The sequence below is a fragment of the Colobus angolensis genome, unplaced genomic scaffold (assembly GCF_000951035.1).
Source record: "Colobus angolensis palliatus isolate OR3802 unplaced genomic scaffold, Cang.pa_1.0 Scaffold179, whole genome shotgun sequence".
Taxonomy (NCBI): domain Eukaryota; kingdom Metazoa; phylum Chordata; class Mammalia; order Primates; family Cercopithecidae; genus Colobus; species Colobus angolensis.
The window spans coordinates 3,971,705-3,995,864 of record NW_012114921.1 but is presented as its reverse complement, the minus strand read 5'-3'; the positions used below and the strand labels follow the sequence as shown (position 1 = coordinate 3,995,864).

Sequence of the window (24,160 nt, the reverse complement as noted above, 5' to 3'; positions counted from 1 at the left end):
CCACTTTCATATGGAAAAGCTCCAGCTCAGAGAGCTTAAGTAGCTTGCCCAAGGTGACAGTGAGTGCTGGGGTTGGGAGTCAAACTCCACTCACTGTGGTGGCATCTGAAGAGAACTCATCATCTTGTAAACAGACTCCAGTATGAGGATGCTATTTGTCTTTCCTTGTAGTGAACATTAACCTAAAAACAGTTTACCGAGCTATACTTGATATACAATAAACTGTACGTGTTTAAATTGCACAGCCTGATGAGTTTTGATATCAGTATGCAACTGTGAAAACACCACTACAATCAAAATAGTAACCATATTCACATCATCCTCCAAATTTCCCCATCCCCCTTGATAATTCCTCCCACCCCTTCACCCTCTCCAGGCAACCCATGACCTGTTTTCTATCACAATAGATTACTCTGCATTTTGTGGAATTTATTATAAAAGGAATCATGCATATAGATGCTTTTGAGTCTGGCTTTTTCCACTCACTGTAACTATTTTGAGATTGATCCATGTTGTTGGGCTTATCAAGAATTTATTATTTTTTACTGCTGATTAACATTCCATTTTATGGATATACCACAATGTGTTTATCCATTCACCTGTTGATGAACATTTGGGTGACTTACAATTTTTGGCTATTACAAATAGAGTTGCCTTAAACATTTCTGTACAGGTCTTTGTATCTAAATATGCTTTCACTTCCCTGGGGTAAATACCTACGAGTGGAAAGGTTGGGTCACAAGGTAGATGTGTATTTATGGTTTTAAGAAGCTGCCAAGCTGTTCTCTGAAGTAGTAGTCTCCTTTTACATTTCTGTTGCTCCATATCCTTACCAACATGTGTATGGTCAGTCTTTTTAATGTTAGACATTCGAGTGGCTTTTAAGTGGTATCTCGTGGTGGTTTTAATTTTCATTTCTCTAATGACTAATGATACTGAGCATCCTTTCATGTGCCTCTTTTTGACAAAAGAAACTCTTTAGTTATAACATAAAAATTTGGTAAAATTAACATTATTAGTTTCTGTTTATGAAGCTGTAACTCTACTATGCGACAGATATGATGCTAAGAGTTTTACATGCATTGTATCATCTCACCCTCATAACAACCTAGTGAGATTGTATTAAGATCCAGGTTTCCAGATGGGGAAACTGAGGCTTAACAAGGTCAGGTAATTTGCCTCAAGTCACAAATTAATTGATGGCAGGCTCAGTGTTCCTCTGCAGGTCTCTGCTCCAAATCCTAAAGGGTGTGCCTGCTACTAACACTGCTTTTGTGCAAAGTTTGCATCTTGTATCTCTGGTACAGATAGGATTTTGGTACCTAACCAGGCAGCAGCACAAAAAGACAGATACTGCAGGCATTGTAACATCAATGCTTTCTTGCCACTCACACAGTCATTCCTCGTTTGCTAGAAACCTAGGACAGTTTAGCCAAGATACACTGTGGCTGAGGTCCTGATCAATAATATATCAATACTGTATAACATTAAGGGCAAAACAGATATCTGGAAAGTAGTTAACTGAAAGTCTCAAATCTAAGGGCTGGCATAAGAATGTCAATGTTTAGCACATTTATGTTGTGCTGAAGAAATCATTTAAAAGAACTTTATTTTTGCTCTTTAAAGGTAGAAGCACTGAAAACATGTCTAGGTTTCCTTTAGCCCAGAGACTTAAGTTCTGCCACCAAGGGCAAGGCAGTGTAGTGCAAGAGAAAGCTCAGCAGCACTGAGCAGGTCAGCCAGCCTCTTTGGACTTCAGCATCTTCCCCTGGGCTGTTGATGGCTCAAAGGGGACTGCTCCCTCTTATCCTTTCTTGTGCCCAGATGCTGTTGTTTGGACTTAAAGATTTACAGGAAATACCAACCACAAGAGGGGTTGGTAAACATAACCACAGTGGTAGTAAACATCAACACATAGCAAAGAGAAGTGTACCTAAGTAGAAGAGGTTTCAACTTTGCATTCTGCCTCTAAAGCCTTGGCTTTGAAGCATGGTGTTTATGCCCCATGTCCAGAGAATTACATCACCTTTTGAAGAACACTATGTATGTCTCCTGCAGTCCTGGATAATGCTCATGATATGCCTGCTCATACTTGCAATGTGACATCATCTATTTAAAGTGTCCTTGCTTCATCAGAATAGAGTCCAAGCTCCTTGTGGCCTTCTTTTGTCCTGAGGTCACCTCATCTCACCCCATATCCCCCAGGGATGTGGTTTTCTGGAGCTTCCACACCTTTTCTCAGGTTCTCTTCTCTGTCTGGGGGAATCACTCCACATTTTCCTACTTGGAGATTGCCTAAACCCTCAGAGCCCAGTAATAAGAAGTTCTCTCCTCTTGAAAGCCTTTCTTATTGACCTTCAGGCGGATCTTGTCACTCTTTAATTGCACTCTCCCCAGCTGGGGTGCAGGCTTCAAGGAAGGCCCTTTTCCCACAGTATACTTTAAATGGTGTACGTTTCAGTAATGGGATTGTCTGTCTCCTCGCACTAGACTAGCACTGCCCAATAGAAAGAAAACATAAATATGACAAACAAGGATGCAAAATAAGTAACAAATTATATAAAATACAAAGAAAATTTAAAATTCAATTCTAGCTGCATTTCAAGGGTCCAATAGTTGCATCTGATTGGAGGACACAGATACAGGGCATTTCCATCATTACAGAAACCTCTACTGAAAAGCACCGATCTAGAATATCTCTCTGAGGATTTCTTATCAACTTGCTCCTTTAGGGTATAGTGGATTTCCCTAAACAAGCAAAAGGCACTGAAACTACAGTATGAGGAACATGAAAACAACAAGAATACTATACTAATGGTTGCAAGACGCCACTTCTATCTGTTGAGTCATAGCCAACCATGTGGCTTACAAGCTGGTTCTAAAGGCCAATTCTGGCTCTTACGAATCCCGCCAATCTATTCTCCCTCATAAGGCTCCACCAGCCAACACAACATCCTCTGCTCTAGCCCAACTGAAACAACGTGATTTTTCATTTTCCTGTGGATGTGTATATGCTATTCCCTGCACCTGGAATGTCCTCTCTGGTCACCCTGGCAAACTCTAATCACCTTCAATACAGTTCATGCTTCACCTCTTCTGTGAGACCCTGCCTGACTGCCCCTATGCAGAGGTGGCTCTTGTATGTCCCCTGTACATTTACACCCCACTCCAATTACTCCATTACATGGCTGTGTCTTCCACCAGGTTGTCATCTCTTTGAAGGCAGGGGTTGGCTTTTCCTCTGACTTTGCCCACCACTTTTTCAGTGCCTGGAAACTGGACACTCTTAACAGATATTAGTTGAATGACTGAATAAACGAATGACTGAATTCCCAAATTCCCAAAGAGACATACAGCCTTGTGTTTAGCAATGGTGGCATCACTTGAATAAATGTATGGCCTCTCCAGGTGCCACCTCTGAGGGAAGTCAAACTCATTGGATTGTTTATATTCCAGGTCATATCTAGAATAGGCTTAGCTCATACTTGTTTGAAGCATAGGATGGACAGGAGCCCACGAGGGCAGCTGAGCCATTTCCCTGCCTCCAGGACAAACTCGCATCTAAAGTGGTGAAGGAGATGAAAAGCCTACCTGGCTTTTCAAAAACACATGGAAGAACCAAAAACCACTCCCAGCAAGTCATGGCAATGTTGAATTAAGAACTGAGGGCACCTCCCTCTACCTGCTGAGTCAGTGGCCTTTGTCTGCTTTGTGACTCACCTTACTGCTTATAAACCACCAGAGCACTTGGGAATGGGGTAGTCAAGCTGTTCACACCCACAGGTAAGAGGTCAGCTCCCTTCCTCCATGTTCCAAATGGCAGCCTTAACACCCCTGGCACAGGGATGGATGTGTTCCCTCCCGACTCATCAGAAGGTAACTGGGTGGATACCTCACTCTGTCTAGTAAGTCAGGGATGGATAGTGGGTGAGATGGTAAAATTAGATTGGCAAAAAGGAGACTCACATTCTAGACTTGACAGTGTGATCACATTCTGGATTTGACTTTGTATGGGCTCAGATCCCACTGTGAGGCCAGTTACTAGCCATAGGTCATGTTGCTTGACATTTCCTAGTTTCATTTCCTCCGCTTTAATGGAGATAACACCCATAACCTGGTTGGTTGTAAGGAGGTAAAGAGATTATAAGGAGGTAAAGAGATTAGGTCTGCTACACAATAGGGGTGCAAAGCATGTCAGACACCATCCCCATCTCCACTCCTTGGCCTGATGTCCCACGAACTGGCTTTGTGGGTTGGTGCAAAGCCCTCCCCTTCTCTGGGCCCTCAGTTTCCCCAGCTACCTAGGTGAGCCAAATTATTCCTTAGTTCCTTCAAGATACAAGGTGGGGGCAGGGAGGGGGGTTGAGTATGAGCCTTCCTATGTGATATTTTATGCGTATGTGCATGTGTGTGTGAATGAGAGAGAGAGAGAATGAATGAGAAACCATTTATTTTAAAGTTCCCTTGATGGAATAAGACAGATTTAAATATTTTGATTCCAACCCACTGTGTTCTCTTTGTTCCATATATGTATTTTAAAAGCCTATCTTTGTCTTTTAGCTCTTTCAACAACGCAAATCCTTCCCAGTCCATGGTAAAGGTTTCTCCCTCCTGATCATTTGACATACACTTTTTAAAAATGTTAAATCCTTACTCTTTGTATTTAAATACTTTGATGTTTTCCATAAGATAGATTGGGAAGGGTTGGAACAAAAACGAATTTCATTTATCTGAATGACTAAGATGTCAGAAAGAGAGGCAGCTTGCAGCCTCCCAGGAGGGAAACACTCAGCCCCTGCAGGACTCTCCAAGCTTCCTGCTTGGACCATATCACTAAGACAGGAACCATAATCATAACCCCACAGATTCACGAATCCACAAAGTTAGCACTTCCCAAAGAGTTTCTGAAGAAACCCTACTCTTGTGAGAGTTCTAAAAATGGTTTTACTTTAAAAAAGAAAACTCATATTAGAAGTTTGGGAACTCTTATGTGCTATTTATGCCTCTCTTGGAGATTCACATAAGCATAGTGAAGACTCTGAGACTTTCTGCAGCATGAAAATACATTAACCTATATTTGGCATTTATCAAACTTATTTGGACACAAACCAGTTTTTATTTTATTTTATTTTTTTGGCGGGGGGAGGATGGTTATTTGCTTCTATGGTGGAAAGGAAAATAAAAAAAGCTATTACCCCTCCACACGCTCACACATCCACACGATATGGAGGAAATATTTGAAACCTAGTCCGTGGAGCTAGGGTGGGGCAGAGGTAGGGGCAGGAACTCCAGAGTCAGGTAAACCCAGGTGCGATGCTAATTCCACCAGCAGTGTAGCCTCAGGGATGATATTTTACCTTCCAGAAGTTTCCAAAGCTTTCCAAACCTTCCAAAGCTTTCACTTAGCTTTGCTATAAGTGAAAACCGGACTTCTAGAGTGCTTGTGTGTGCATTAGATGAGTCGAGGAGTGCACAAAGGTATCTGGTAGGAAGTATTTTTTAAATGTGTGAATTATTTTTTTAAATGTGACTCTCCCCACTCTCCCTTTGCTTTCTTCTTTGCAAAATCACAAGGGGAGGCATTTGAAAGCACACTGGTCAATTCGTGTAATGCTTATAAAACTGTAAATCAAATTATTTCACATAAGAGGCTATCGTGGAATATCATTCCATTACCTTGTCTGTATGTTTTCATAAATAAAGTCATCCAAAAAAAAAAAAAAGGTAGGGTCACTTTCATCCATATGTATGTGAAGGAGAACCTAGTATTTCATACAGTTATCTGAAATTTAATATCAAGGAATTTACCCGTGTCAAATATTACTTTATTTAACTGAATGTGATATCGCTTGATACAGTCATAAAGTGCATTCCTATCAAAATACAGCTGTTATTAACATTACTAACAACTGCTTTACCCCAGTGAATTTTATTGAAACTATAACGATGGGCACTTTTGAAATAAGTGTCCCTAGCTAATTTGCAGAGGCCTATCTCCCAGAGAGAGTTCATATTATAATTCTAACAGGGTTTTCACACAAGGTAGAATGAGGAGTTTTAAATGCTTGAAAGAGAGTCATCTCGAGGTCACCAATAATTAAATAGGAGCTAAAGGAACGGAACAAGGAAAACGTGTAATCTTCCCTGGCTCTGAAATAGAAAAACAGTTATCAGCGAGACAGTGCTTCTGCGGCGAGGCTGATCTTGATCTACAGTAGGATTCCTTTCAAACCAGGATGTCTATTTCAAAATGCCCATTAAAAGTCTATGATGGACTTTAATTATGAGAGGTAGCAGATAAGAGTACAATTCATTCCCTCCTGTTGTCGGGGTGGTTTAGAGCTGCCAACCATCGCCCCCTTCAATGAGGTCCAAGGTGCAGGTACCCCTTTCAAGAGTGTGGCTAGACTGTGAGAGAAGGGCTCTTAACCCACATCCCACACGTGGCACCTGCGAAGTACAATGAAGGGACCTCCTGCTAGGGCTATGACAATCTTCCCATTCCCCCAGGATGCGATAAGCAAGGGAACCACATCCCTGCTTCTCAGTGCTCAGCCTTCTGAGGCTCATCTTCTCAACTCTGTTCACCTCCATGCTGTTTGTGGGCCTTAAGCTAACGGTGACAGGGGCCTGTTAGCTTAAGGAGTACCATATCAAATCACCAACTTGGTTCTTACACACACACACACACACACACACAGTAAAGGACAGAGCAGCAGTAGTCCAGCTCAGTAGAAGCAGCACCAGCTCTACAGTAAGAAAGACCAGAGTTTGAATCCTGACTGCCTCACTTCCTGCTGTTTGGTCTTTGGCAAGTTACTTAGCCTCTCTGTTTATAACATGGAGACAAGATACCTGCCATGTATCATACCTGTCACCTATGTTTAATATGAGGCCCCTAATTCATAATAGGATACCTAAGAATGTCATTCCCCCAAAAAAGCAGAGGCCCTGCAGTCAATGTTTGTCTGCCTCCATGGTTGCCTATAAAACAACTCCCTCCACCCCGAGAGAGAAACTCGCTGGAGAGGCCAACTGAGAAAGAAAAATGTTAAATAATTCAGAAGCACTAACATCAAGTCTGATGTAGGTATAAAAATAGTTACAAAACACCACACTCCTCTTGTTTTCCTTACAGCAACCTTGGCTCCCTGGTAGAACAGAGGGAGGGAGGGTCTGACCTGAGGCTGGGCCTGAGCCTGGGGCAGGGACTGTGGCCCAGGAGCCTCTCTGGGCTTCTATTTTGGCTCTTCTAATCACTCATCTTTGTATAAAGGTAAGGCAGATATTTGCTTATCACCTCTACATTTTAAAACAGCCTTCTGACTTATTTTTAAACTGAAAGTATGCTCAGCTGGGCCATTTAAAACAGAGGGAATTCTTTATATCCTGTCTTCTAAAGGGGATGAACTGGTGAGCTTTCCAAGGATGCCAGGCCCAATCCCAAAGCTTCAGTTAAAAGGAGAAGGCCAGGAGGCTGTCCTAAACCCAATCCCTCAAGGAGTCCCATGCCACTGGCCTGTGTCATCCAGAAAGACTATGCTGTCCCTAAAAGCACAAATTCTGGGAGGAGAACAAGAAGATTCTAACTGGAGAGGTAACACTGACTAAGCACCTACTATGTGCCAGGCACCCTGCCAGATCCTTTACCTGTATTATCTCCTGTAGCCCTCACAATAAATCCCAAATCAGTTGCAACCCCCACCCCTGCTGTCATACAGATGAGGAAACCGAGACCCAGGGAAGTGAAGACACTTCCTACCGCAAAGTTCCACTGAAGAGTCAGGGCTAAAACTAAGATGGTCTGACTCGCAGCCTGTGCTCCCTCCCCCATACCATCCATAAGAACAGAGCATGTGGTTTGAAAGGGTCCTCATGAAATATTCAACTGCATTTGTAGCTCCTGTCTCGTTCAAGCCAGATCTGAATGCTTACTCAGTGCTTTTTTTTTTTTTTTTTTTTTTTTGCAGGGAAACTGCATGGGTACAAACTTCCAATTCATACTTAACAAGATGGGGAAACAGGGGTCATTCTTTGCCTGCTCCAGAACAAGGGGGTGGGTCTATGCACTCCTGGAGCAGCAGGCACAGGGAGGGTTAACCGTGAGGCCAGAACCAAATCTCCTGTTTCCGGAAGCTGAGGATTTAGAGAGTCCCTTTGGTTGATTTTTATAGGAGAGATGAAGGAGGGACCAGCAAGTGAGAGGAGGCCTGCAAGGGTAGAGGAAGTAGGAGGAATAATAATAATCACAATACTTCTTGTCCTTTTGGAAAATATGTTCTCATCCTTCAAGTCTGACCTCAAATGCTTCCCACTTTTTGAAGCTTCCCTGCCTCCCCAACTAACCTGGGTGACAGGGTTCTTTCTCAGATGTGTCTGTCTACTTTGTGCCAGGCTTCCTGGTAGAAGCTTGATTAATCCTATCTCATTTCATTCTTACAGCAGGTATTGCTGCCACACATTAAAGAAAATGGAACTAAGACCAAGAGTTTAGTTTGTCTGCCAAAAGTCATACAACCTAGTCCAGTGGCTTCCAACCAGGGATGGACAATCTTGGCAAGTCTTTGCTCAGTGAACTTTTGGCAATGTCTGTCAACATTTTTGGTTGTCACAACTGGTGGGGGAGGGGTTGGAATCTAGTGGATAGAGGCCAGGGATGCTGCTCAACATCCCTGATTCACAGAACACCCCCTACAACAAAGAATTATCTGGTCATTTGTGGCAAAGTTGGCCAGGTACAGTGGCTCACACCTATAATGCCAGCACTTTGGGAAGGCTAAGACAGGAGAAACACTTAAACTCATGAATTCGAGACCAGTCTGGACAACATGGCAAAACCTCGTCTCTACAAAACAAAACAAAACAAAACAAAAATTAGCCAGGTATGATGGCTGGATGCCTGTAGTACCAGCTCTTATACTTGGAGGAGTGAGGTGGGAGAATCATTTAAGCTCATGAGAATCAATTATGCCCAGGAGGTCAAGGTTGCAGTGAGCCCTAATCACATCACTGCACTCCAGCCTGGGCAATAGAACGAGACCCTGTCTCCAAAAAAAAAGGCCAGGCACGGTGGCTCACGCCTGTAATCCCAGCACTTTGGGAGGCCGAGGTGGGCAGATCACGAGGTCAGGAGATCAAGACCATCCTCGCTAACATGGTGAAATCCCGTCTCTACTAAAAATACATAAAATTAGCCAGGCGTGGTGGTGGGTGCCTGTAGTCCCAGTTACTTTGGAGGCTGAGGCAGGAGAATGGCGTGAACCTGGGAGGCAGAGCTTGCAGTCAGCCAAGATCATGCCACTGCACTCCAGTCTGGGAGACAGAATGAGACTCTGTCTCAAAAAAAAAAAAAAAAAAAAAAGTCAGGGGTGCCAAAGTTGAGAAAGCCTGGTCTAGTTGTGGCTCAGCCCAGATTTAAACTGAGGTCAGTCTGACTCTTCAACTGATAATGTCTTAGTAGTACCTTTAACTGTATCCTAAGTGCCTTGAGATCTGAGTGGCATACCCTCCTGCTTTTCTGTCTTGAATCACATCTACTCCAGTTCACTCAGCAAGCCCTTACTGATTGGATTAATTGGTATACCTAATAACGGTGCTAAGGATCAAGGTGAGGAGTCCACCAAAGGACCCAGCCATTCTGTAACTGAACTGTTCAAGAGGACATTGAGTCTAATCTCCCACCCCCTGCAGGAAGCTTCTCAATAGACTTGACAGCGTTGCTTACCCTCCTCCAGTGACAGGGAGCTCACTCTCTCCACAAGCTGTCCAATCCCTTCTGGGATGTTCTGGCTGATGCTGAACTAAAGCTAGCTCTCCCCATATCCCTGGCCCATCTCAATGTCTGGAGCCTTCGGGGAAAGACTGCTGTTTAGCTACTAAGAGACTAGCCCTAAACTCTTGGCCATGTTCTCCTGAGTCCCAGAAAGGTGAAGTAGAAGAATACAGACTTAGAGCCAGACTAATCCAAATTCAAATCCTGGCAACACTACTCATATAGTCAGTGATGGAGCATAACAAGACTGTTGGCAGAGTTGCTGTGCTCAGCACACAGTAGGGGCACAAATGGCCTATCTATCTCAGGTGGCAGGATCTGCTCACATGGACCTGGCTCCCACCCCTCTGGTATAAGCTATGTGACTCGGTCTCTGCCTGCCTGCCTGCCTCTGGGGTCCACTTCTGAACAAATGAATTCAATTCCGTGATTTTTGAGGAGAAAGAACAGTGAGACATGTGACAACAACAGATCAAGAAATAACAACCATAAGAGTGAACAAGGCAACACTTTAACTTAAAAAGTTCTAGGAATGTGCTGTAAATTATAGGTGTGTGCCCACACACCTGTGCACAAACACATGCCAAAATGTGGGGGTCTTTTAGAAACCTACTTTGATGCCTCGAGACCATCACCCACACCTCGGTCTAGAATGAATTTCCCCACACTATTTCCCACCTTCAGGGGTAGGCTATGAAGGAGTATCTCCTTCCAAAATTAATTCTTGATACAAGGCTTTGGTCATCAGTGCAGGCAGATGTGAGGAGAGGATAAACATCCTCTATTAAAAATGTTAGCTAACAAGTCAGACATCAAAAGATGGTGTGTATCTTGTTCCTACCATCAGGTTTAAGATATTCAAGTTCCCCATCCCCTCCATGGCTCATGAACTTACAACCAGCACTTCCTGGAGAGGAACATTTGCTTTAAGGCCAGGTGGATTTCTGTAGGGACCCTGGCTCCCTGACTCACTGGTGGAGTGACCTCAGGCAAGATGTCTAAACTCTTTGAGTCCCTGTGGCCCCTCTGGAAAATGAGGACTAACAAGACCTTACTCAACTCCATGTGAATAAAGGAGATAATATAGGCCAAATGCCTCACACAATTCAACAAAGAGGATCCCGTGACCATCCAGGTGAGAGAAGATCAGGGATGAACCCAGGTGGTAGCAGTGGAGAGCATGAAGAGTGGTCTGCTGGGAGGTTATGTCTGGAAAGCAAAGCCAATATGATTTCCTGATGGTTCAGTTATAAGGTATGAAAACAAAAACAGGAGTCAAAGATGACTCCAAAATTTGGGGCCTATGAACCAGAAGAATGGAGTTACCATCAGCTGAGCTGGGGAGGACTGCCAGTAAAGCAGGTCTTTCAGGGAAGATGAGTTTTGGATGTGCTAGGTGTGAGATGCATATAAGATTATTCAAATAAAAATATCAAGGAGGCAGTTGGATACATGAATCTAGAGTTTGATAGACAAAGTATTGGTACCTTTCTTTCCCCTTTTCCTCTCTCCTTGAAAACTGCAGATACCTTCACAGATCCAGGAAGCAAGATATGGTCTAGATCAATCTTAATGGCCTAATGACCATCTACTCCAGTGTGATGCAGTTCACATGAATAGCACACACGAACCAGAAGCTGAAGTGGCAGCGGGGACTGTCTGCTCAGGGCTTCTCCAGAGCCACCTTAGTATCCTGGTGACACAAAATGGGAATGATGAAACTCCCTACACAACACAAGAATGATGAAAACTTCCCTGGTCAAACTGCTACTAGACTAGAGGGAACTTGGTCTGGGTTCCATGCTTCCACAGGCCCATCATGGATCAGCACATTGTCAGAAGCTTTTAAAAGCTGCATTATCTTTGACCTAGAAATTTCAAGTAAAGATATTGGACTGAAGAAAATAAACAGACAAATACATGAAAATGCTGATCTCAGCATTATTTATGGTGGTGAGAAATGGAAAACAACAGTAGAAAATTAGTTAAATAAATAATGGTGTATCCTTATGATGGAATACTACATAGCTATTAAACGTCATGTTGGAGGAAAAACTTAATGGAACGGGGAAATGATCATGATAGATTAAGGTTGCAAAACAATGTGCGTAATGTGCTCCAAATTATGGTGGGAGAGGGTAGTGGTGAGAATTAGGATTTTACATAGAAACTATAACAGAAAGAAAACCAAAAGGTTAGGAGAAGCTACCTTTCCATGGCAGGATTATGGGTTATTTTTTCTTGTTCTCTGTGTTATCTTAGGTTTCCTAAATTTTCTGTTGTTTACATGCATTATTGTCATAATCAGAAGAAAACCACATTAAACAAAAACATAATAAATGTTATAAAATTTTTGAAGTAATACTTATCCTAGTAATAAAAATCACTGCCTATTCCACAATGTGCCATGAGGCTTAATGTGCTTGAAGATATAAAAGAAGCCTGAAGAGTACAACATAATACCTGGAACTGGAATCTTTCCACGGCATGATGATAATGGCCACTATTTACTCTGTCTACTTCACACTACAATTGCCTCCACTGAGGCTACAACAATACTGACAAACAGTTGCACAAAACTGACAGATTCCATTCACTCAATGAAGCAGAAGCAGGAAGGAAGACCAAAGTCTTAGAGCTCTGCTAAGCCAAGTGTGGCCTTAGACTGGTGGCATCAATATCTCCTGGAAGCTTGTCAGAAATGCAGGAGCTCAGGCCCATGCTCCCCAACCACTGAATTAGAATCTGCATTTTAATAAGTCCTCAGGTGGGGCCTATGCACATTAAATGTTAAAAGCCCTCTCCAAAATACAACACATTTCCCCAGTTTGAGGTGAGTTTGAGAAGATCTCAAGAAAAAATCAGACCGCTGAGTAGTACTTCTCAACCAAAAATTTATTGTCTAAGAGATGCAAAATCACCAAATCATGCAGAAGTGAAGAGTCTCCAGGCCTTTCGGTCATGCTAAGTCTCTGACACTAACCCTAGAAAGCTACTATCATCTGATAAGCATTTTATAGGATGCGGACAGAAATCGAGCATTCCCTCTTCCACCTGAAGAATCCTGAGGCCTTGCCAGCTTGGTGGAGGGTTGTGCATGAATGGTTAATGGAGCACAGCCCAGAAGTGAACAGAAAAGAAACAAAAGTAGGTCAAAGGATTATCATGACATCTCCACGCAAGGGCCAGGCCTTTCCCAGCACTCAGAAGGCAGCTGTGTTGGAATGAGAAGCGGACAGGCTGAGTAAGGCCACTTTTCTGACCCAAATGCCCCAGTTTGCCAAAAAGGAGGGCAGGGGTGGGAAAGAAGCCTTGATTACCATATCTGTAGTCCCATGGCTCAAACAAATTAGGCCACTCACCTCATACATAAATTACTCAATATAAGATCCCTTTATGCTGCTTTGAAAATGGAGGAAACTAACATTTAGTAAGGCTCTATTCTATGCAGCATTTCTCAGCCCTGCTGTACCTTAGAATCACCTGGGCAGCTTTACAGAGTTCTGATGACTAGGTCTCACCTGGAACAGTTGTCAAGCAATCCATGGTGGGGGCGTGGTGCTGCTCTTTGGTAAAAAGCGCCTAGGTGATTCTAATGCACAGTCAGCGTCAAGTAACTCTAAATCTAGTGCCTGACAGCAGTTCAGAGAAACAGGCAGAATATCTTTCTCATTTTTAACATGATCAAGCTGGTGCAAGGTCACAAAGAAACAGAGCTAGAATTTGAGCCAGGATCTGCTGTCTAAATCTAGAGCCCTTTGGGTTTTCTATGTCTACAGGCAACTTTATTTTCAGGGGGCAAGGAAGCTAGGGGTCCTCTCAGAGTCTGACCTGAAATAACCTGCAACAGACTCCTATAGACCCTGCCATCCATATCCTTCCCCCTCCCGCCTCCTCCCCAATAAGCACCTGCACCCACCACTGGACTGCGTTGACAGGATCCAGAAGCAGGAGCCAGTGGACCAGTGGCTGAGCGGTGGGGAGATAGTGAGGAAAAGAGCAATGCCAGGAGCTACCATTCACATAGACACCGATTAGCAGGCACTACCCAAGCTACTTCAACAACCCTTGGAGGTAGACACTTCTATTTTCTATTTTCTAACTGAAAAAATGATGGAAGCTCAGAGAATCTAAGGAACTTGCTTGAATGCATACAGCTAGTAGGTGGCAAAGCAGAAAATTCAACCTGAAACCTGTTGGCATTTTTTCACTGTCTTATATGGCCTTAGGAAGCATTTTACTTAACTGCAATATGTGGGAGAACCATCAGTAGCAGAGAAAAAGGAAGCAGTGACTTAGCGGTACCTCAATAAATTACTTCTAAAGCTTTGGAAATAATGCTGCTGATTCAAGGATGGCAAGGACTCACAACACTGTCACAAAGATTCTTGCATGATGATCCTAGCAACAACCCTGCCAAAGACTCATTATTATCCCAATGTTATGGACAAGGAAACTATGGCACACAGACATTAAGTAATTTGCCCAAGGTCCCATAGATAGAAAGTGAGAGAACTGGGGGTTGTAGCTGATGACAAATTTAGTGCCTCTTTCAAGCTGCCAAGAGGTGAAATTTGGGAGGAGACATTGTTTCAAGGTGGCAAAAAGTGAGCTGAACCACTAGTGAGCAGTTTACATTCTTCCTGGAATGTGGCTTGGCTGCTGTCACTTAGCAATGTAGGACTACATTTTAGTTAGGCATATTTGTTTTAATCATTCAACCTGAAAAAAAAAAAGGGCTAGGAAATGTTGAGGGGTTAATGGCATCACAATGAAGGGCAGCCCAGGGAAACCAATAAGCAAAATATGACGAGCCAGATGGGAACAGAACTTCCAAACCTGTACCAGAGACAGCACAAGACTCGGAGTCTGTCAGACATCTGTCCAGGTCCCGGCTCTGCCATTCAAAGCCCTTATGGCAGGGGTCATGTTGAGTAACCACATGATGCCTCCTCTCCCTCTTCTGGAGAGTGGTGATCCTACAATCTCAAGAGAGCGGTACAAGCACTAAAGGAGTGTACATTCTAGAGGGTGCTGCACCCCAGGCATGGAAGACATTTGCGTTTACCCATGTGCCAGATGTCCCACTGACGTGAACACAATCCACACAGCCGTGAGATATGAGATAGATCCTATTGCTTCTCTATTTATAGATGAGGACATTGAGGCACAGAAGGGTCGCCCAAGGTCCCATGGCAAGGAGGTGATGATAGTTCAGGGCCTGAACCTAGTTCTTTCCATCTGTGAAGTTGATGTATTTTGCAATACCCCATGCTGCTCAGTCAGAATCACCTACTACATGTAGAAATGTACTTAAATGGCCATAAAGAGGAATTAAGGTTTAACATTAGAAAGAACATCTAGGTCTTGAAAGCAGACAAACTCTAGAATAGATAAGCCAGAAGTTCCAAACATGCTAGAAAAAAAACAGATTTGGAGCAGCTAGGAGTCTCTAAGGCATTCGATAGCAGAAAGAGCACAGGGACACACAGTTGCCAATTCTCTTAGGTTAGTTCAGTTAATAAATTAAATAAATAAATAAAACACAAACCTTAATAAAGAAAAAAGTCAAAACAATCTTCCCCAAACCATCAAAAATTCTATTAATTCATAAGTTACTGCTCAGTACTTTATTTCTCTAGTCCTGCTTAAACAAATATCTACTTTTAAAAATACTTTTGGGGGTTAGCAGTATAGCACTTAGTATTTTTTAAAACATAATTTTTATCACGGCATTTTCCCTTGTCACAAAACACATTTTCAAAACAACACGTAATCTTGGAATAATATTCCGCTGTTAGGCTCGGCCACACTTTACTTATTCCATCCAACTGTTTACCTTTTTCCCCACTTCTAACACTGCAATGAACATTTTTATTTTTAAATCTTCTCTGCCCATCTCTGATTATTTTCTTTGGCTAGATTCCTAGAATCAGAATACTGGACTAAAGGGAATAAGTGTTCCAAAGTCTACTGACAGTTACTGCCAAACTGCTTTCCTAAAAGGGTATATTAATTTGCATTTCCACCAGCAGCAAAGGAGAGTACCTGTCTCCCAGCACCCTCTCCAGGATCCAACACTGCCTTAAAAATAATCTTAGCTAATAAGACAAGTGAAAAATGCAGCATGAATCAGCATAGAGCATTGAAATAGTCTGCCAATAGTCATACATCATTTAAATAGTCATCTACCTGTAGTCATACATTCAGTACGTGGCACACCCAGGATGTGAACTCAATCCTTTAGCTCCAGAAGCTGGGTCCCTAACCATTAGCCCAAAGAACTTTACCACAACTTGAGTTACTCAGTAGTTGCCATGTGTCAGCTATTGTTTTAGGAAATTTTACATTGGAGTTCATAATGGCAAGGATCTTTGCATTTTTTTAAATCCCAGCCTTAATCGAATATCTCGCGGTGATAGAAATGTTCTGTAACTGCACCATCCAGTATGGCAACCACTTGTGGTTCAAGAGCCACAAGAACCACATGTGGCTCTTGAGCACTTGAAATCTGGCTTGTGCAAGCAAGGAAATAAATGATTAGCTTTGTTTCATTTTAATTAAATTTAGTTTAAAATGTGACTAGTGACTACTATACTGCATAGAATAGCTCTAGATTATCTAGTGCGTTTCTCAATAAATATGATAAAGTAAAAAACTCATGCGGTCCTCTAATTCCACCTACTTCTACCATATTTCTTTCAAGGCAAGAGCTGCCCTCTTCCTCCCTCATCTGTGTGTGTCCATTTGTTTTCTCAAATGCAAGGTTAATGCTATTTGTCTGTCATGTGGGATGATGTGAGGATCAGCTAATTAATGTTTGCAAAGAGCTGCATTGCTGACTGGTTCTCAGAATAATTGCACATTAATAAAACGTTTAAACGATCAGTTCTCATCCGGAGGCCAAAGCAGAGCTGGGTTTGTTTAGTAAAAAGCTGGTTTCTCTGACTCACCCTGAACTGGATCCTTTCACTGTGGACTTCATCAATACAAGCCCTTCGCATTTAAAAGGTTCTACCAAACAGAAGATACTGAAATTTTCCTTCACCATAGTTTTGATGTCACAGTTTGATGAGTAAATTAATAATACAAACAAGATTGGGGAGGGTGGATATTTAACCAACTTGAACAAATTGCTTTTAAGCTCTTAAGCACTTTAATTGCTTACATGATAATGATGCAAATTTTTACATGTCTCGATCCACTCTCAAAGTAGGCCTAGAAAAAGGACCTCTAAAGGGAAAAGGCTTTGCTAAGTTATCAATTTTAATTATGTGGCATTCTTGAAAGTTACAAAGTTGCCATTCTAGGAGAAACAAGGATTTAGGAGACAGAGAAGCCTATCATCAAATGCTAGTTCTAGTTGTGTGACCCTGGGCTCAGCCTTACTGAGCTTCAGTTTCTCTGATACACAGAAAACACTGAGTATGTGTTCGTTCTTGCCTCATTTTCCACCTCCTATATGACTACAGGATGAGAGGACTGACTCTGCCCCTCTGCACTTTATTTCCACTGTCTGTGGAAATAAAGATTATTCCCCAAATCTAAAATGAAAGAATGGACACTTCATAGTGCCATTCTACAAATATAAGCAACTCCTCTTGACATCCAGGGATCATGAGTATTACTTTTTGAAATAATGTCAGAGCAGTAGATAGCTTGAAATCTTGCTACTCCATGTGTGGACCATGGACCAGGAGCATGGCAGCACCTGGGAGCTGGCGAGAAATGCAGATTCTTGGGCTCCTCCCCAGACCAACTGAAGCAGAATCTGCATCTTAACAAGATTCCAGAACTAGGGGTGTGCACCTTAGAGTTTGAGATTGCACTAACTTAACAAAACATGGAAACCACTCGCTTCTCCCAACCAATTTTATAGTGAGGAAAAGTGGCATCAGGAATTGGCAAAGTTTACCCAAAGCCATAAATGTACTAACTGCAACCCTTTTGTTTGACTTTCAAGGGGTGCAAGACCAGCCTTTCAGAAATCAACACTCATCCCACAGCGAGAAAAACGACTTTCAAAGAAAAACATTCTTAAAACCTAATGTTCTTAAGGATTTTAATGATTAACCAATTGCCTCTGATACCCTTTTGCACTATTGGGTGAGGCTACAGTGCTGCCATTGTGTAAAGCGAGTGCAGAACACACAGGAAAAGGAACTGGGGTGCTGACCACTGCTCTGGAGATCCCATACGGCCTGTTTCCTTTCTGTTTTCCAAATGAAAGCAAAGCTCTGATTTGATGTTCAGAACATGACAAAGAATAGAAACATCCCTTCACCTTCCCTAGTGAAACTAGAGTGGCGTAAGTATCAAAGCAGCATCTAAACTGTTGTCTGAAGTCAGAGTCAACCAACAGAGAGGGCTCCCTCTGTGGTGACCATACTGTGAAACAATCCTGCGGTGACCTGTCTACCTGATCTAAAGGAACTCCTCATGTCTCCTGCTGAGCATGAGGGCACCTTGGAAATGGGAGGACCGGACTTCCCCCACTGGTTCCACTGAATTCTTTGTTAGATGACTAGCTATCTAACTACAGGGAATGCATCTTTTCTGGGTCACAGAAATTCCACACGAGGAGGGGGACTGGCAAAAGCACCCTCTGACTGGACTGAACCACGCAAGGAGGGGACAAGATGCCTAACAATTTCCACTTTCAAAATAGCATGTAGGCATGTTGATTGATTGATTGATTGTGCCCTGGGACTGTGAAGGGAGACTCCGTTGGGTTGATTTTTCCCAGTAAAATGCCATACAGCAGGTGGAGATAAGCTGTGGGGTAGAGTCTCAACTGTTTGCTTTGTAAGATCTCTCAGGCCAGTTTAAGGCCTCTGAACCAAAGGGAAGGAAAAAGGTGGGAGGGGGAAATCCACAGCCTCAGCAAATGCTGAAGACACACACTCTTCTCGGAGGAACTGTTTGTCATTCACCATGGAGCCAGCCCCACCTACAATGCTGAGGAACATATTTACATATTTCAACTCCATTGCTGGCTGAAGCACTCCAGAAAGTGATGATTCCAAGAGCCAGGGAAGAAAAATGTTCTTGGAAAAAGAATTTGTGTATCAGTTGGGCAGAACAGCTCAAAATTATGCAAATTCCCTGCTTGAAGTTTGACTGTCACCCCTGCCTTCTTCTACCACCTGGGCTCCCAAGCCTGTAAGGGACTGCAAAGTAAATAGCCATATTCTGGTTAAAAAGATGAAGAAGACATCACGGTTTACCTAACTGCTTTTCATGTGTGACAGAAGCTTTAGTATGGTATCTGCCTTTAACCCTGAAATGCTACTTTCTAGGAATTTATCTTAAGGAAATACTAAAACTGCACAGTATCTACAAGGATGGTTACTACAGTCTTGTTATAATGGAAAATGAAAACTAAACACAAAGTCAAAAAATTAGGTACTCATTAAATTATATCTGCCGTACTATAACATTGGGGGTCTATGTAGTATTACAAATATCACCATAGGAGGAAAAGTTAGAGCATGAAAAGATTTGCATACTTTATCATTAGATGAAAATAAGCATTCAAAACATTATACTAGGATCTCATCATTTTTTCTACATTCATAAAGTCACAAGGTACAACTCAAAATGGTGGGTGTAACATTTTGGCTTTGCTTTTCTGTGTAATGCCTGAATTTGCTACAGTGAGCACATATTACTTTGGTCATTAGAATAAAGACTGTAAAAGAAAAAAAAAGTAATAAATATATAACCCAGGGAGCAATAGGCACACATATTTACATTGTTTCATTAGACATTTTCCTTATAGAGAACATTCAGGGATCTGTGTTTGCTTGGCTCCCTAAGAACTGGGGCATGTTACTTTCAAAGTGGCCCCCACAGCCCATCTGTCAGTGCAAAGCAAAGATGGAGTGATTCAGGTTTCAGTTACAATAAAAGCCAAGCTGACAGACCATGTAAGAAGGCAGGTAAAAATCAGCCCCTCAGATCTAGAATTGACATTGATTTACCCTGCTAGGTTCTTGGAATCAAATCTGCAAGGAGGTGATTTAAATCCTATTGTTCTTTTGTTTAACTTTTTAGATTAACGGATGTGGGAGAAGGTACTGGGACAGGAACTACAGAAGGTTTGGGCTGGGGCTGTGTAGCTATTTGTTAGACCAGGACAGGGGCTAAGTACCCAGGTGGAGACTTGCACCACTGGTGCTTATCAAATCTCATTTTCCTTCAACCTCTAGCACAATGAGAGTGTGAGTTGGCATCTTAAATTGAGTCTCTGGCTTATGTTGCCCAACAATCTTTAATTCCTAATCACCTTCTTTTCCCTTATTTGTAACTTTTGATTTGGAAATATTGGGTTATGTAACATGCCAATCTGCATGAGGATGCAACTCTGTCAGAGAAAGGGACTCCATGAAGCACAAATTCTAACAAAACTGGAAATGACTTTCCTAAGAAAAGAAAAGATATTTTCATTTCAAGCATTTGAAGCTGGTTTTAAATAGGCTGGATGTAAGGTTGGTGGTTCTTTTGGGGCTGTTGATTTCTCTGCCCAGTCTCCACCCAACAAATGCAGGATGCTTCCTGGAAAGGGATAAGGAGGTAGAAGGGTACAATCATCTGTGAAGGCACCACAGTATGCCAGAGGCCTTAGCGATGTTAATACTGACAGTGTTGCAAACTAAACAATATTGTGCCATTTTACAGGGGAGAGGACTGAAGCTCCAAAGACAATTTGCCTAAGCTCACAGAGCCATGATTCCAACCCAATAGTTAAGGGATTAAAGTCACATCCTATCATTTTACTCCCACAAAACCACCAAAGATTGAGGAGACTATACCAAATAGAATCAGATTCTATTGGAGGTGAGTCCGTGGGAACCCACTACTCTAATACCTAGCCTTCTAGCTCATATTCCAGGCCACTCCACTCACTACAGAACTATCCTTTGATGGTTCTTGTTCAGACCAAGCACTAGTTCTGCCCCTTGGGGTTCGCACTGGTCAAGGTCGGTCTACTAGGGTGACCGATCGGCTTACTGCACCACTTTACCTCCACCCCCAAACAGAGGCCTTGATGAGAACAGGACGCGAGCAGAGGAATAATCCAAGAACTCTTTCTAGAAAACCGAAGCTCTCCGTCCCCGATTCCCCACCACAGAAGATGGCAATTCCACAAGCCCTCCGCAACCTGCCCTCCCCTCAGTTCAAGACACATGCTGGGAATAAAAGCTTCTCCGAATTACTCCCCTAAAAGCACACGAACATCTATGCCCTAAGTCCTGGCTGAATCTCTTGAGGACTTTCAGTTCCCCAAATATTTCCAAGGACCCACTGCACGCAAGGTGCCGCTAAGGGAGACACCCGTTCACTCTAGGCAATCAGCTCCAACAGGTCTAGTTCCACTAAGTGTAAGGGTTTCCCGACAACACCCTCACCAGAGAAAACGGATTCTTCCCCAGCATTCCCTTAGAACACCTGGAAAGGGAAAATCCGTTTTTTGCGCTATATGTGCCTCTGATGCAAATCTCTCTGCTCCCCAACACACACACACACACACACACACACAAATGCACACACACACAGGCGCGCAGAAAACTAGTTCCCACTGTCACCACCAGTGAAAACACCCCTCGTAACTTTGACGAGAAGGGCTCCCGCTAAAAGCCGAAGCGCAGGGCAGCCGAAGCGCAGGGCGTCCGAAGCGCTCTGTGAGTGCGGAGGAACGCGGACGGGCGGGGGAGGGGAGAAAGGCGCGGCCGGGACTCAACACTGTGCCGCGCGGCGCTTGCAGCTGGAACCTGGCCTGGAATGCTGTAGTCTCGGCTCCAGTTTACCGCCCAGGCCCCGCCCACCCGGCCGCCCTGCTGGTTCGCACCGCGGCTCTGGCCACCGAGGAGCCCAAAGTTGGTGGTGTCCCGCGGACTCCGGCGCAGAGCGCGAGGGAGTCGCGGCCGACTCCGGTACCCCGAAGACAACTGGAGGCCGGCGGGAAAGGCGGGTCACGAGGAGCCGGGGCGCGGGAGTGGAGATGCGCGGGCCCTGCGCGCCGGCAAACAGGTTGCGGCGGAGTCCCGTCCCCTCCCCCTCTGCCGTCCCCGCCGCGACCCGATTCCCGCCCTGTCCGGGGAGCGAACCCAGCCGCCTCCGGGGAGCCCTCCTTCTTCCTGGATTCCCGCGGCTGGAACAGAGCCCCTCTGGTAGCCGGGCTAAAGGCTCCTTCAGCAAGGTCAAGGCGCGGCCGCCTGGCACCTGGGGATTTTTTTCCAGCCGAGCACTGGCTTTGCAATCGCATTGTTAAGGATCATGGCAGCGGCAGGAAATTCGAAGGGCCCCACAGGTCTGCGCGAGGGAGGATTTATTTTACAGCACGGAACAGATTCAGACAGATCGGGGATTTCAGTGGGAGGGGACGAGAGGTTTCAGGACGCTGGAATGTGGCAAAAACAAAACACTCCCCACCCATGCACACCACCATCTCCTGACTGCGGGCTGGGGGGAAGGGAGGAGTTCAGGGCCAATGTGTCCCAGACTTCAGCGTTCCCCACGGCTCTGTCAGGGCTGGGGTGGCTTATCCCTCTACAGACGAAAATCAAGATTTAAAAGCACACTCTTACTGTGGTTTCTCTATCAACGCCTATCAACGTGATACACAAGCTGCGGCGCTGGAGGGAAGCGGCGAGACGGGGAGAATAAACGCAACAGAAGCAAACTGCTGTCTGCAGAGGGGAGAGGCGAGGGGACTGAAGCCATACCCGGCCCCAGCCCCATCCCGTCCCCATCAGCGCCGGGCTAGCCCAGGAAACCAGGAATAGGTGTAGGTAAGGGTGGCAGCCCGGCGGAGCCAGCGTTCTACTTCCTCTAACCCCTTGCCAGCTTGGGCCTGGATGGCTGGGCTGCCTGGGAATCTCCAAGGGGGACCAGGCACCGCGGGCAGGTTTCTAAACACGCGAAGGGCACAGGGTGTGAAAGACGAGGAGGGGCGCCCAGGAAGGGCGGAAAAGAGGGGTTTTGGGGCTCCCCAGGACACCAAGTCAGTTTCTGAAAACGGCGTTCCCTGGAAGGCCTTCCAACACCTCCGAGAGAAGACTTAGAGCTCTGAAGACTCAACGAAACCTGAGTTCTGACTGACTCCTCCTCTGCGATCAATTCCGGATGCCCCCACCGAGTCCCTGCCTCGGTAACCGGTTCTTTGGGGGACAGCAGCATCAGCACCCTACGCCCATCGCACAAGTGGGCGCCGTGGTGCGAGGCGTATCCTAGCTACCCGGGCCGGGGTGGGGGCGCCCCGGTACTTACACTCCCCAAGCAGGCAAACTTTAAGGCTTGTCTTTCGAGAACCGGGTGCTGGCATCACAGTTCCGGGTAATCACCAAGCAGCTTATGTAATTGCCCGCGATGCCGTTCGGCAGATCTCTCTCCTTACGCGTCCTGAGAGCTCAGTATATGGGCACCCTTTTCCCCCCACCCCCCACCCCGGCGATAGGAATCCCGAGCGTGCCCCACTGCCACCTTCTACAAAGCAGCAGGGTGATCTTGTGTGCTAGTCAAACACCAAGCCAGCATGCAGGTTCCAGCAAAACCCCGGCTGTCTCCCTGCGCCCCTTTCAGTGCGTTGATGGTTTACGGATAACTGCATCTCTATAAACCCTCTCTCCAGGGTTAGGGGGTGGGAGGGAGTTAGAGATAGGGTGGGGGGTTGGCGCGGTACTGTTGAGGGCTCCTCACCCAAATGAACAGTAATGCACTTATCCACATGGACGCGGGTGCATAAATCGCCTTAACGTTTTGCCCTGAAAGGGGAGCCAATTTCCAAAGTTAAGGATCACGCAGTTGAATTTCCAGTACTTTCCAACCTCGCCTAGGCGGGGGCAGTCAGAGAAGGGGCGGGCAGCAGGCAGCTAAGTCGCCCGACCACCCCGCCAAGAAGGACTCACTAGTTGAACCCCTCGCCCTTCACCCAAGTAGTTGGTTGTGTATTCCTCTGTTGGCGTGTGTGTACACACACACACACACATACACACACACGCCGCCCCACTACCTTCCCGTCTGCTCCTCCAATGTAACGACCGCATTTAAAAATGGCAATTAAAATGACTAAGGAGCTCGGTGATCACATTTCAACCCTGGGCACATTTCCCGAAGCTGGGGGTGAGAGTAGTCACACAGTCACACTCACACCCGGGAGCCCTCCAAGCGTCCATACGGCGGCTGCAGCCTCAATTGGCTCCGAGACGAACGTCAATACCGCGGCCGGGCGTCCGGTGAGGAGACGCGGGCGACCCACGGGTTGCAGAGGGCGAGGAGCTCGGGTCGCGTCTCCCGGTTGAGCTCCAACCACCGCCCGTGCGGGGCTGCTGCAGCCGGCACTTGCCCCGCAGGGCAGGCTGCAGCCGCTGAAGCCCGGCGCTGCCT

General features: G+C 44.9%; 1 protein-coding gene across 1 annotated transcript in view; it reads right to left on the bottom strand.

Annotated features, from left to right (window-relative positions):
• TENM4 (teneurin transmembrane protein 4) overlaps window positions 1-24,160 on the bottom strand; it is a 787,916-nt gene that overhangs the window by 763,158 nt on the left and 598 nt on the right. The window lies entirely within an intron of this gene.